The following is a 14,404-nucleotide window of genomic DNA, read 5'->3' on the forward strand; positions in this document are numbered from 1 at the left end:
ATATATATATACATATATACATACATGTATATGTACATATACATATATACATACATGTATATGTACATATACATATATATATATACACACATACATATATGTATATATATGTATATACATACATATACACACACATATATATACATATACACACATATATATACATATACATACATATGTACATATACATACATGTATATTTACATATACACACATATATATATACACATACATATATATATATATATATATATATATATATATATATATATACACATATACATATATATATATACACAAATGTATATATATATATATATATATATATATATATATGTACATATATATACATATGTACATATACATATATATACATCTTCATGATCATCACTTAACGTCATCTTTTCATGCTGGCGTGATTTGGATGGTATATATACATATATACACATATAAATATATATACATTCATACATATATATACATATATATATATATATATACACAGACACACACACACATATCAAGATTGAGAAACAGAGATGGTTTAGAGTGCACCACGTCCCCGAGTTGTTTTTTCTTGTGTTTTTATCATTGTGTTTTTTTTTGGGGTGGGGTTGATTATATATATATATATATATATATATCATCATCATCATCGTTTAACGTCCGCTTTCCATGCTAGCATGGGTTGGACGATTTGACTGAGGACTGGTGAAACCGGATGGCAACACCAGGCTCCAATCTAATTTGGCAGAGTTTCTACAGCTGGATGCCCTTCCTAACGCCAACTACTCAGAGAGTGTAGTGGGTGCTTTTATATGTATATGTATATATATATATATATATATATATATATATGTATATATATATATATATATACATTTTACATTCAGCTTCAACTGGATTGCAACCAAGCTGGGGCGCCACCTTGAATTGTAATTGAATGTATCGATCCTAGTACTTATTTTTTTAAAGTTTAGTACTTTATTGTCTTGTCGCAAGAGAGGAGCGAACAAATACACACACACGATGGGCTTCTTTCATTTTCTGTCTACCAAATCCACTGACAAGGCTTTAGTTGACCCAAAACTATAGTTGAAGATGCTTACCGAAGGTGCCAAGCAGTGAGACTGAACACAGAACCATGCAGTTAGGAAGCAAGTTTCTTACCACACAGCTACACATATATATGATATTAAAAAATGTACAAAAACAATTCTTCCTTACATAGCAATAAGGAACCACTTTAGTTAAACGATTTTTATATCCTTTTAATTCTTGATTCTTTAAAGCAATAAGTTTTTAAGAGAACCTAAAACTTCACCCACACATAATGCATAACTACTCATGCATGTCTCCCTCCCGACATTGTTTCTTCATAACTTCTAGAAAAATGGATATTTTTGCCATGAAATTTTCTACAAATACGTTTCTGATGTTTTAGAGTTTGATTACATCGGTATTTGTTCAGAAAATGCTTTTCCAAAGGGTAGGGAGAGGAATTTGTGAAAATTCACAAGAGTCAGATTTGCTTCCTCAGAACTTTCAGAAAAACGCGTATTTTTTAATGAAATCTTCTACTAATACGTTTTTGATGATATAGATTACGATTATATCAGAATTTAATATGAAAAAAAAAATAATTAGTGAGCTTGTACATAAACTTACTAACACAAGAAATATATATATACAGCGGCGAGCTGTCAGAACCTTTAGCGTTCCGGAAAAAATGTATAGTGACATTTCGTTTGTCTTTACAGTCTAAGTTGAAATTTCGAAATAAAATTGTAATGTATATCAGTATGTGTATGTAAGCCCAACAATTTAATTTTTTTTACATTAAATTCCGAGATAAACGGAATCTACATCATCTGAAGCGTATTTGTAAAAAGTTTCATGTGAAAATAACTATTTTTTCAGGACGTTATGAGGAAACAAAGTCAGGAGGGGCACACTTGTGTAGTTATACCACACACACACACACACACACACACACACACACACACACACACACACACACACACACACACACACACATACGTGTACGCGCGTGTATACATATACATAAAATCGACTTCTACAAGGAAAACTTTAACAGTATCTGCGAAGTTTTGGCTTGCTTGCTTTCTTCAGGCAGTCCGATGAAAAAAAAAAAACAAAGCGAAACTTGTACAAGTTTAATGAATATGTCACTCTTCTAAAACTTTTATAAATAACTTGACATAAAAGCATATATATATATATATATATATATATATATATATATATATATACACACACACACGCATCCATATATACATTGTGTGTGTGTGTGTGCGATAATGGTTAGTGTAGGTGAATAATTTCTAGAATGCCTGCTGAGGAAATAAGACAGGAACAAGCTTGGTTGGCGTACGTGACTGAATTGAGAAGAAATTCGGTTCAGTTTTCATTTATTTATTTATCCCGTCTCTATTTGCCTAGGTAAGCAAAACTCATGTTGACGTTAGTGAAACCCAACATATTAGCACTGAAAGAGAATATGGGTGACTGCATGTTTAGGCTCGAGTTCGCACAGGACTCGCAGATAAATGATGGTGAAATTTAGTTTCTCTCTCTCTACACCCGTTTGTTTACTTTTTTCATTTAAACGTCGTGTCTAGCACATTGTCTAACGCAGTGGTTCTCAACCAGGGTCCATATAAGATTTTATTGTTACAATTTATGTGCAATAAACTGGTTCTATTTCTACAATACACAGAATGGTAGAGATGGACTATATGTAATCTGAACCTTTCCCCCCCCCCCTTATTTATTAATTTTTTTTACGCAATCCCACGTTTTAGGCTATGGAGATTCCGATTCTGAAAAAAAAAAATTTTGAAAAATTTCAATTCCCCCCCCACCACCAAGCAGGCTATTTACTTGCTAGAAATAACAGCCAAATCTCACAAAACTAGTGTTAGGGTTAGGGTCAGGGTCAGGGTCAGGGTTAGGGTCAGGGTCAGGGTCAGGGTTAGGGTTAGGTTTACCCTGTGGATCTATATAAAAACCGGGGGTGGGGGGGGAGGGATCGAAATTTTGAAATTGAGATTTTTGAAAATTTTTTTTCAGAATCGGATTCTCCATGGTCTGAAACAGGATTCCGTAAAAAAAAAAAAAAAATTTAAAAGTCGGGGGTATACCCAGATTACATATACTCCATCTCCACCCACAGAATATCTAAACATTTTATTTTATAAAATTCTTGATAATATTTAATCATAAAAATATAATGCAAATTTTTAGACATCCAATGGCTATGTGGGTAGCCCCACCCTGACTAAAATAGAAATGAAAGGGGTCCTTAGGCAAAAATGGTTGAGAACCACTGATCTAACGTGTTCTCAAGGCGGCGAGCTGGCAGAACCTTTAGCGTGCCGGACAAAATGCATAGTGATATTTCGTCTGTCTTTAGAATCTTTTCAATCTGACCGACAGATTTTTTAATAATTTTTTTTTAACTAAACACTTTGAAACTTTAGACACTGAACTTAAACACGAAATTACTTCTAAAATACAAAATTTTGTCCAAAACCTTAACAGTAAACTCTGTTCTATGTGACACATTCTACCAGTATCCGAAGTTTCAAAGTGTTTAGTTAAGAAAAAAATTAATTAAAAAAATCTGTCGCTCAGATTGAAAAGATCCTGTCTTTACAGTCTAAGTTCAAATTCCGCTGTGGTCGATCTTTCGGGGTCGATAAAATAAGTGCCAGTCAAGCACTGGGATCGATCACTTCCCCCTCCTTTCAAAAACTGTGGCCGTTTGCCAGAATTTGTAACTTTTATCTAATATGTCCTGTGTGTTCTTTTTTTAAAATGGTAGTGTCAAATTTGAGGGTGACACTGCTGCTACTTTCAAGCACGTCATGAGAAAACTGAAGATCTTAAAAGTCATCCTCGTTACCGTTCGTTGCAATAGCTATCCCCAACCCATCACTGATCGCACAGATCGGTCAAAGCTGTCCCATCTATGACTATTGCGCTTTTTTTGTCTCTTGAAGAAAATATTCCTCATGTAGTAGGGTGTGGTTTGAGGAACTATTGATTGACTGCTATTTCTAGCAATCCTAGCGCCCACCTAATAGAATCCTCTTTTGTAGGTAGACTTTAACGTTTGCTTATAAAATATGAAAAGTTGTAAGAATGATGGTGGTTGACTGTCAGTTAAGATATCTAGAAAAATCTCTTCTACGAGCGAAGGAAAACGAGTGACAGCCAGCAATGTGCATGGGTGGGTTAAGAGTAAATATGGGTTAATTAAAAATGAAATCACTATATATACTGTCTTAATGGGATAGGGGGAAATTAAACCCCCACGACAGGAACAATCAAAACTACTCTGATGCTATATCAACAATGAGATTGAAAACAAGAAACCAAGTCTCTCTCAAATTATACGTTACGGTCTTTAAAAAGAGGATGAAAGTTCGAGAAATACTGTCTAGAAGAAAAAGAAAGAAAAAGACGATATAATCGTTGCTGGGATGTCTTTAATCATAATATTCTGCAAGGACCTAGGATTAAACGATTACATCCACACCAACAATATAACAATGTGTCGGACAAAAGGCCACTCAGCATTTCGTCCGGTTCAGACGTTCTGAGTTCAAATTCCTGAGATTGACTGTCTTTCTTCCTTTCTGGGTCGAGAAAATAAGTTACCAGTTAAGCACTGGGATCGATATATTTAACTAGATCCCTTAATATTTCAGGCCTCGTATCAATTGAAGAGACTTATTATTTCGATCAATGTCTGTTTGAGATAACACTAAATAGCGCAAAATCCTAACTTTTAATCGATTAAAAGAAATATTTTATATGGACAAGCATGTTTTCTATAACTATAACGGCGATGACATACACATTACAAAAGAAATTACCAGCAAACGAGGATGTGTTTACACCACTGATACCCTACCTGGGTTATCTTAAACTCCTAGGGTGCGAGATGGCTGGTTAGAGGGTACGTGCGACAAAGATACTTTACAAAAATCTCATTTCGGAATAAGATTATTGACTAATTTTTTAAAATAACTTTATTAAGCACACTAAGAACTTAATTATTCCCGTTAAATGTACTATCTGTGGTTCAGTTTAAATATTAAAAAAAAATATTGTTAGAAGATTTACATTTTTATCTTTAAATGTGATGTTCCCATTGTCGGGAGTGGGTGGTGAAAATATACCAAACATTTCCAAGGGATAAGAGGCAAAGAAAAAAGTTGAGAAAAAGTTTGTTTTACATTGCAGCTCGGCATGTTAGAAATAGCAGTCAAAATCCCCCTAGCTTATATACCACTATCACGTGTCAACGAAGGGTCTCTATGCGGTGGTTCGACACACGAGAAATAACAGTTAAACATTCTTCATATCCCACCCTATCGAAAGTTTCTATGTATATTACCTCTTCATGCTAAAAATAGCAGCTAAAACGCCCTCATGTCACGCTACCATCTCAAGTCAATGAAGAAGCCTTGGCATAATATCTTGACATTCTAGAAATAGCAGCGCACTCCTTAAATGAAAATACTCGACGATGTAGTCCCTGATGTCCAAAAAGAAACGGTATGGTCACGACTGAAATGCCTTCCCTCGGAGGTCTGTCTGTTCGAAAAGAACCGAACTCAGAAGGACAACTTCACAAAAATACGAACCAAATGTGGGAGCCTTTACGTAGTTGTTCGGCCTGCTAAACTTGCAGCTAAATCTCACTCTAATCACACTATACCGTTTCAGAAATAAGAACACAATATGTACACTGTGCTTAATTGAAAAAAGTGTTATTTCTCGGCTTTCTTCAATCTAGATGTCATTTGTCGCTACACTACATTCATCGGAACTTAGATCTTCACTCTGCGTTTGTGAAGTTGTAATCCCTTTGAGACACAACACAGAGGATTTGCAGGCTAATCCCTCTCTGTAGAGCTTACATGTTTGGCATAACAGTGATCAGTAGGCAGAAAGCCATCGGGTTCGCTGTGGAGGATCAGGAGGTGCGAGAACTCGAAAGGGGCAGTGCTAACTGGACACAAGCTAGGGTTTAATCAACCGTGGACGAGTTGTTTTGGTGAGGGTATCTGATTGTTTGAAAGACCCCAAAACACCGAATGACCACAGGACTGATGATGTACCTGGTGCATCACAAGACGATGTATGGAAAATCTTTCCCTTGAATGAGTGCAGCTGAGTGGATTTAGTTTTAAACTATTATAATTAATGGCGAAGAAGGAAAAATTAAGTCGATTTAAAAAAAAAAAGAGTAACTTGTTCCAATGGAATGTCAAAATCATCGGAGCAATGTTTATTCCAGCGTTCTGAGTTCAAATCCTGCCAATTATGCTTAGCAAAATTCTGTTGATCTAAGAAGTATAAATTATTAAGTCATGTCAAACTATTCGGTGGGCTTTCAGAATAAGCTGCACTCCAACTGTTATGTCTACGAGTGCTCTAGGTGTTCCGATCAACGAAATAGCCTGCTCGCGAAATTAACGTGCAAGTGGCTGAGCACTCCACAGACGTGCGTACCTTTAACGTAGTTCTCAGGGAGATTCAGTGTGACACAAAATGAGAAAAGGTTGACCTTTTTGAATTACAAGTACCACTAATTTTTGCAAGCTGAATGGACAGGAGCAGCGCGAAATAACGTGCCATGCTCAAGAACACAACGTGCCGCCGGAAATCGAACTCACGACCTTATGACTGTGAGCCGAATACCCTAACCACTAACCTTCTGAATAGCCATCACTACCCATAGGGTAAAAAATGGCAAAAACGAATTGGATGGGTTCCCTCCACCCACCGAACTTCATTTTGTAGTATTTAGGATCATAAAACAAGAATTGCGATTCATAAAAAAAAAATTTTTGCTAAATATTTTAATTTTTTAAAAATATTTTACCAACTTCCGTTCCATATTTCGTGCCATTTCCCAGTCCATATGGGAGAGTGATAGCTATTCCAAAAATCCACCAAAAGATTCTCAAATAACAAGAGTACGCCTGTTCATAAGGCACTGAAACCAACTTCCTGAAGTCACTGACAAAAGTAAATACGGCGCTACATTCAAATAACATATAGTCGCCATTAATATATTTATTTGGTTTTCAAATGTCAAGGCGTATTATTAATATTTTTAGTTTTACTTATACTGAAAATATCTATAGAGATTGTTAGATTCCTCAAAGAAATAGATACGATATACTATATGACATATTGTAAATTAACCAGGCTGCAAACATTAGAAAAATTGATGTCATAAGAATTCTAAATGTTACGTCGACACTAAGATTTGTTTGTCATTTGAGGGCTTTCCCCCTATTTTTTGTATCGCTTTAATACATTTCTCCTTCAATTTCATTTAATGTTACAAGACTTTCGTTTTATCATTTTGTACTGGAAGTCGAGGACGACCTAGTTACGAATGTATTGGGCAAGATTAACTATTACTAATCGTTTTTTAACATCGTACAAGGTTAGAATTTTGGATGTGGGAGATTAATCGATTAAATCAGCTTCAGTACATCATCTTATTGGCCCTGGTAGGGATGAAAAGCAAACGTTTACTTCGAAGGGAACTGAACTCGGAACGTTAAACGTTCAAGCAAATACTGCTAAGCATTTTGTCTGACGTTTTCAACCAATTCACTCATTGTAAGAGATCTTTTTGCATCGTTTAATGTTGATCATCTAAACCCCTTCTTAATTCGAGCCTAAATTGTAAAATATTTCCCCAGCTATTTCTTTACATTCTGAGTTCAATACTCATTAGTGTCAGCTTTGCCTTTTCATCCTTTCAGAAGCTGATAGCCAATCGAAAGCAGACACGAGTAGCACAACGCTGATTAGCATGTCCTACTCAATTTCGTTGGACGGATCAAACTTCAGCTCAATTTCTTTTGCTACAAACATTTCTTTTTTATGCCGAGATATAGAAATATAAGGTTAGTTTTTTTTTTTAATTCTTTTATTTTAAGTTTGCATATTAATGACATTTCAAAAACACTTAAAAGTCTATTTCACATTTTTTTTTATATATATGAATTATTTAATATTAATTAATGGTAATGGTTCCTAATGTAGGTACAAGAACAGAAATTTAGAGGCTGGGGTTGCAGTAGAGTAAATTAGAGACAGGTGCTTGACTTGTAGTTTATTTTGTAAGTAACTTGGAAGGAGGAAAAGGGGTAGTTTTCAAAGTCAGAACCTAACTCGGGGGTCGGCAAAACTTCTTATATCATTGACCTCTGCATCAATACGCTAAAGCCGAAATGTGTTATGCTATCATGTAAGTTAGTTGAAGGGTGAGGCGAAGAGCAAGCGAAAAAGGAGAGAGAAGTGTTAACGCTAAGACCGAATGTATGACGCTGTCAGGGGGTCAATTCAAGGCAGAGGTGAAATGAGAGAGAGAAAAGAGTGTTAGCGCTGAGGCAAGAAAAAGGTATTGCTATTATGTTGTCTAATTAGTTGAAGAAAGAGAGAGATATAAACATGTTAAGTGCAGAAGCATGGGATCTATTTTAAAACGGGGGCGCCAGTTTTCATTTATGTTTTATGTAGTGCTTTTGGTACGGAAAGACTTTCAAACTTCCTATACTTATCTATTTTGTGTTATAGAACAGAAAAATATTTTTGTATTCGAATTTATTTCATGTAAAAAATTGTCTTATTTCGATAATTTCTACTAATCACTGACGTCTATTCAGTTGAAAACAGTTAGCGCTGTAACAGTGTATATCGTATTAATCCCCTAACCCTAAAACTAGAATCCGAACTCTAAAATTGTTACACACATAGATACGCACAGCGTAATTTATTATATAAACAATATATGCGTATAAATTACGATTAAACCGGATGAAATATGTCACAGGGAATAACATTTTTATGACCGCCCAGCAGTAACTCTATTGAGCTGAATAGACGTCAGTGATTAGTTGAAATGACAGAAATACAACTTTAACATGGAATAACTTGCGAATTCCAAAGAGTAAAAGATGTTTTATATGACACATTCTGGTACTACTAAAGCAGCGCGGATCCGAACGCGCAGTCGCGCGTGGTCGATCCTAACCCTAACCACGTATTCATTTGCACACGCGGGTTAGGGTTAGGGACAGGGTTAGGGTTAGGATCGACCACTCAAGACTAGCTAGCGCGGACGCGCTGCTTTAGTAGTACCACACATTCTACCAGTGTCCCAAGTTTCAAAGTGTTTCGTTAAGAAAATACTGGCGCCCCCGTTTTAAAATAGATCCGAAGCATGTGGTATAGTTGAAACGAGAGGCAAAGAGTGAGAATGAGTGTTGAGTGAAAAGGAACGCAGGAATGGGAAGTAGTGACATGATTTTTAAACGTAGTATAATAGAATATTGTGACAGACATTAAAAATGTTTAGTTGTTACAGGTTTGAATGTCCAACTGTTCAATCCGTCGATGTATTTATGAGGATAGATAAATTTATTGACTGACAGAAGAAAGAAGGACGGATGGCTAGAGCTGTCGACACAGTTATTTCAAAGTGAAATAACCTTGGCAAACAGCTGTAGATGTTACTTTGACCTTTTGGGGTGTAGCAGCACCTTTCAAGTTAATCCGTATTGTTAGAGTAGACAAAGAAGAGTATGATTGATTGATAAAGAGAACTATCGATTGATAGATATATAGACTGAATAATTGATTGATTGATTGACCCTTCAATACTGCCTGTGTGGATTTTTATATATCCTCTCAAGAATCAAATGTTTCAGAAAAATATAAAATTTTATGGTACAATTTTCAAAATAACTGGTATTTGCAGAGGTACTGCAAATAGGCTTGTCGATTCCCTTCATGTAAATTTATTTCTAAAAAACATTTAAGAATGCTTATTTAAAACCAAGAATTCCTTCATTCTTTTCCGTTATTACCTCTTTTTAATAAATGAGAAATATTTAAGAAATTTGATAAACATTTAACGAAATTAATAGAAAACAAAAATTCAGTGCTGGTATATTGATAAAGTCGGAATATTTAATGTGAAATATGTTTGGTAAATATTACTGTGTCAATATTTGGCTGGAAATTAGTGAGCTTTAGCCCTAAATTACTGTGCTCTTCCAGATTTAATTCGCTAAAATAATTTTGCACCCTCAATACTTGAATTTGTTTCAGATGTTTATCGACCCCTTAGATAGCCACTTAGATTTTCAGGAACCAATATTAACCACTTTACTGTACTGACACCTGACCTAACTAAATGCCACAAGACATTTTGCTTTGAGGTCTAAACATAATTCGGAGGCAGACTAGTCTAACGAGTTACTAAACCAAAAAAAAAAAAAAAACATGGTGGCAGAGGTTTTATAACCATTTAACTCCCACTCACCCCCACCCACCCCCACTCAAAAATACTATTGAATTTGGCAAGCTTCGATTTTGGTACACGACATCATTCACCAACAAAACCTTTCCTCATGACATAGATAAAAAGGTTACACTGAAAAAAAAACAGGGTGAATGACGTTGTCTCCTCACATTGACACTCTGTAAACCAATACCGAAAGAATGCCTTAATTTTTTTTTTTTTTCTAAGATATTAAAACTTCTTCGCCAAGTAACGGGAATGGTTGCAATGGAGTTGCGCTGGTGTAGGCGGAATTAAGAATTTGACATGTCCAGAAAAATAAAGTAGGACGTGAATTTAAGAGTTTCTTGTTTTTGTTTGTACGTTTAAATGGTTGGAATGGTTCTTTGACCGAATAGCTTCATGAATAATAGCGAGCAAAATGGTTTAAGGAAAGTTCTCCTCGTAAACCATGTAGTTCCGGGATCGGTACCACTGAATACTGAGCGACACCTAGGGCAAGTATCCATCTTACTTTTGAGTAAAATCAATGCCTTGTGAGTGGAATTTGGGTGACGGAAACTGTATAGAAATCTCGTGTGTATTATATATAAGCATACACACGTATATGTACATGTATGTGTATGTGTGCACATAATCGATAGTCTGGGCAAACTCTTGAAAAGTCAGCCAAAAAGTTAATAGAATTCAAATTCTATTAAATAATATTAATACTGATGTGAGTGATCAAATAAAGCAGCAGTTTCCAACCAGGGTCCTTACAAGATTTTGGGGTCACAACAAAATAGTAACTTGGGAATCCACAATGGTATTTTAAGGGCCCCTGGAAAAAAATTGCTTTAGTTGTACGTATTGCAAGAAACAGCTAGGTTTCTGTGTCTAACATTTTATACATAGCTCAGCCTATACAAGTTAATATGTGAAAAACAAAATTGAATTTTGAAAGAAGTTTCTATAAAACTAGTTTTAAACAGAATTGATATGGGGGTCCACCGGAATAAGATAGTATTTCAAGGAGGTTCGTAGATAAAAAAAAAAAAAATGGTTGAGAATCCTTGAAATAGTGTCATGCAGTGGGGTCGATATAATAGACTTAATTAACTCCCTCTCAACAAATTACTGGCTGCCTTGTCCCTAATATTTGAATAAAAGAAAAAAAGAAGGTATTTGGAAATAAAGTGAGATTAATTTATTTAAAACTAATAATGAGCGGGTTTTACATCATACACGATACTTGTACAATTTCGTACCCCATCAGACAGCTTCACTTTTGAACAAAACAATTCTGCATTATAATACTTTCACTCCAGTTAGGCACTCATAGCAAAAATATGAAGTTATTAAAAGTGAAAGAATCTCTCGAACAGACAGGGATTCAATCGAAAATCGATAGTTCAGAGGAAAGATGAAGTCGTACAATGGATTGTTGTTGAGGTTATTATTACCAGCGCTCGTAAGGTGGTGAGCTGGCAGAATCGTAAGCACACCAGGCAAAATGCTTAGCAGCAGTTGATCTGTCTTTATGTACTGAGAGCACTGAAGTCCATCTAATTCAGTGCTCCGCAACCGGTTTGCCGCGGCACACTGGTGTGCAACGAGACGATACTAAGTGTGCCACAGTGTAACTTGAATACAATTTTTCCCCCTATACTTTTAGTTAAATCTTTAGTTCAGGTGTGCGCCGAATTTTGAAAAGAATATGTGTATCGCAAGAGAGAAAAGGTTGCGGAGTACTGATCTAATCGACTGTGCCCCTTACCTCGAAATTGCTGACATTGTGCCAAGATTTGAAACCGTTATTACTAGCGCTCGCACAATACTAAAATTGTGCTTTAGTAATGTCTCTCAGAGAGATGTTGATAAAATCTGCTAGTTTGTTCAACAAGAACGTACCAATACTATTGAACATAGAGCAGTTATGAGCAACCAACGGCTTAGTGAAAAACTACCGTGAATTTGTTTTTAGTAGTGCAACTCGCCTGATGTAAGCCATGTTGCTGGCCCATGCATGGACTAGAATTCTGACATTCTGGGGGTCAGGCGCGAGTTCATTTCGGTGGGGAGGAGGCAAGTGTAGTCAAATGTTAAAATTAAAAAGAAAGGAGAAAAGATGTCGCTTCATCATTACCATTATTGAGGGCGATTTGACTGTTATTTCGAGCGACCTCAAAAGGTAAAGTGGAATAAATTGTATGAAGTTGTAAAGCGAAAGAAAACAGCAGGAAGCGGTAGTGTAAAAACAAAAAGCCCATCCCCTCCAAAACTTATCAGGTGCCAAACGATAATTGAATCAATTAAGTGAGGTGTGAAACACTAAGCCATGGTTTCTAAGTGCATGCATATCTCAATTCACGTCGGAAATTGGGTCCAAGACAGGCGACTTAAATCGAAAATGACGTAACATAAAAAAATTTAGCCTATATCTGTTTTAATAAATACTTTGTACAAAATTTCACGTGTATTTTATTTCATTTTCCACTTCAGTATTGATTTTTGGGATATTTTAAAAAGAAATTTTAGGCTGAGACCGACGTAAAGTCGGATGAATCGACTGAAGTTGAGGTGTCCCTGTATACTGTTGCTCTATGTGTATTCTACTTTGTTTAAATTAATGATAACTATGAAATTAACAAATACAAAAGTGACAAAGAATCTAATTTATAGAAAAGTACGCAATTTTATCTTATAATTTCATTCGCATCTTCGAACGTCATAAGATATGTTACCCTTATCTCGTGTGCTCTTTCGACCCACAATTCGCTTTCGAAGCGGAATGAGTCACACTCAGCCATGTTCTATGGACCCGCAGTTATTCTAATTAAGTTCTTTTATTCTGTTAATGCTTGGATGTGTGTTTTTGTTTGGTAAAAGCATGCAAAATAAAGAACGTCTTTTATGTTTACGTTGTTTATTGTACTCTTTAAACTACTTCCGGTTCTGGCAGTTGTTTTGTTTGTAATCCACATATTTCTAGTGTTTTTCGTGGCTTGCAATCAGTACATTCGATAAAATTTTAGGTACAGTGGTCAAGTCTTCAGCATCTCTCTTCATTTCCGATGACGTGGCTCTTTCGGCTTCCGTTGCTGACCCCTTTATGAAGTTCAATGGAGTGTTGCTCCCTCATCTCGGGTATTGTTACTGTTTCAAATCCTAGACTATATTCAGAAAGGGACCACTTTAGCATAAAGTTACTCGCAGACACGTTCCACCCTCTGATCCACAAACACGTGTCTCCTTTCTGCGTCTGTCATTTTTTCTTCCGGTTATAGTAGGACCCGCTCTTCAGAATTTGCTGTCGTTGTCACTTTCACTCAGGTATTCCCGACCTACTTGTCTCTCGTCTTCTCACCCCTACTTTCAGACATCTAACGCTACCCCTATGTTCCACAAAAACCGCTATTTCTCCTCTCCAGAACATCATCCCTCTGGAATTTTCCCCTCCAAATCATGTCTTTCTTACTGGTGTTGATTTACAAAAGTTTAAACGGAACATCAATGGCATCAACCCCATCGGTCAATCTGAGCCTACAAACGCTATGGGTACTGCCCCTTCCTCTATCATCATCATCCTTTAACGTCCGTTTTTCATGCTGGCATGGGTTGGATGGTTTGACCAGAGCTGGCAAACCGGTGCAGCTCTTCAGCTTGCTAGCTCTGGTCAAACCACCCAAACCCTTCCAGCATGAAAAACGGACGTCAAAGGATGATGATGATAATGATGCTACAGATGCAGCAGGTAAAAAAAAAATTATCCTTAAAGCGTTTATATCAGCTTGTGTAATGTGCCCATCTTAAAGAGTACATTTAGTATTGTCAGTGTTTTTTAATGTATTTTTGCTTGATTGTTCCACAGAGGGAGGCACATTGCATGATGGGTTAACAAATAGTTTTTCATATCAAGATCTAGGGAATATGGGAGGGAGGGGGTATAAGGTTTTGTTGCATGTTTTTTTTTTTTATGTTGAACTAATTTGGAAATGAAAAGCATAGGTTGTGAGTAATGGCAACGTAACATGCTAAGGTATTTAAACTGGTAAA

At 36.0% G+C, this 14,404-nt stretch overlaps 1 protein-coding gene and 1 long non-coding RNA gene across 7 annotated transcripts in view; one reads left to right on the top strand and one right to left on the bottom strand.

Moving 5' to 3' along the window:
- LOC106882470 (prolyl 4-hydroxylase subunit alpha-1) overlaps positions 1–14,404 on the bottom strand; it is a 135,729-nt gene that overhangs the window by 108,874 nt on the left and 12,451 nt on the right. The window lies entirely within an intron of this gene.
- The window catches only part of LOC128250617 (uncharacterized), a 169,427-nt gene that overhangs the window by 74,181 nt on the left and 80,842 nt on the right, over positions 1–14,404 (top strand). For all 3 annotated transcript variants that reach the window (XR_016238115.1, XR_016238116.1, XR_016238114.1), the window contains exon 4: positions 7,821–7,964. This is a non-coding gene — a long non-coding RNA (uncharacterized LOC128250617). The remainder of the gene's footprint in view (positions 1–7,820; positions 7,965–14,404) is intronic.

This window comes from Octopus bimaculoides, chromosome 23, assembly GCF_046866305.1.
Source record: "Octopus bimaculoides isolate indiv1 chromosome 23, ASM4686630v1, whole genome shotgun sequence".
NCBI classification, from domain to species: Eukaryota; Metazoa; Mollusca; class Cephalopoda; order Octopoda; family Octopodidae; genus Octopus; species Octopus bimaculoides.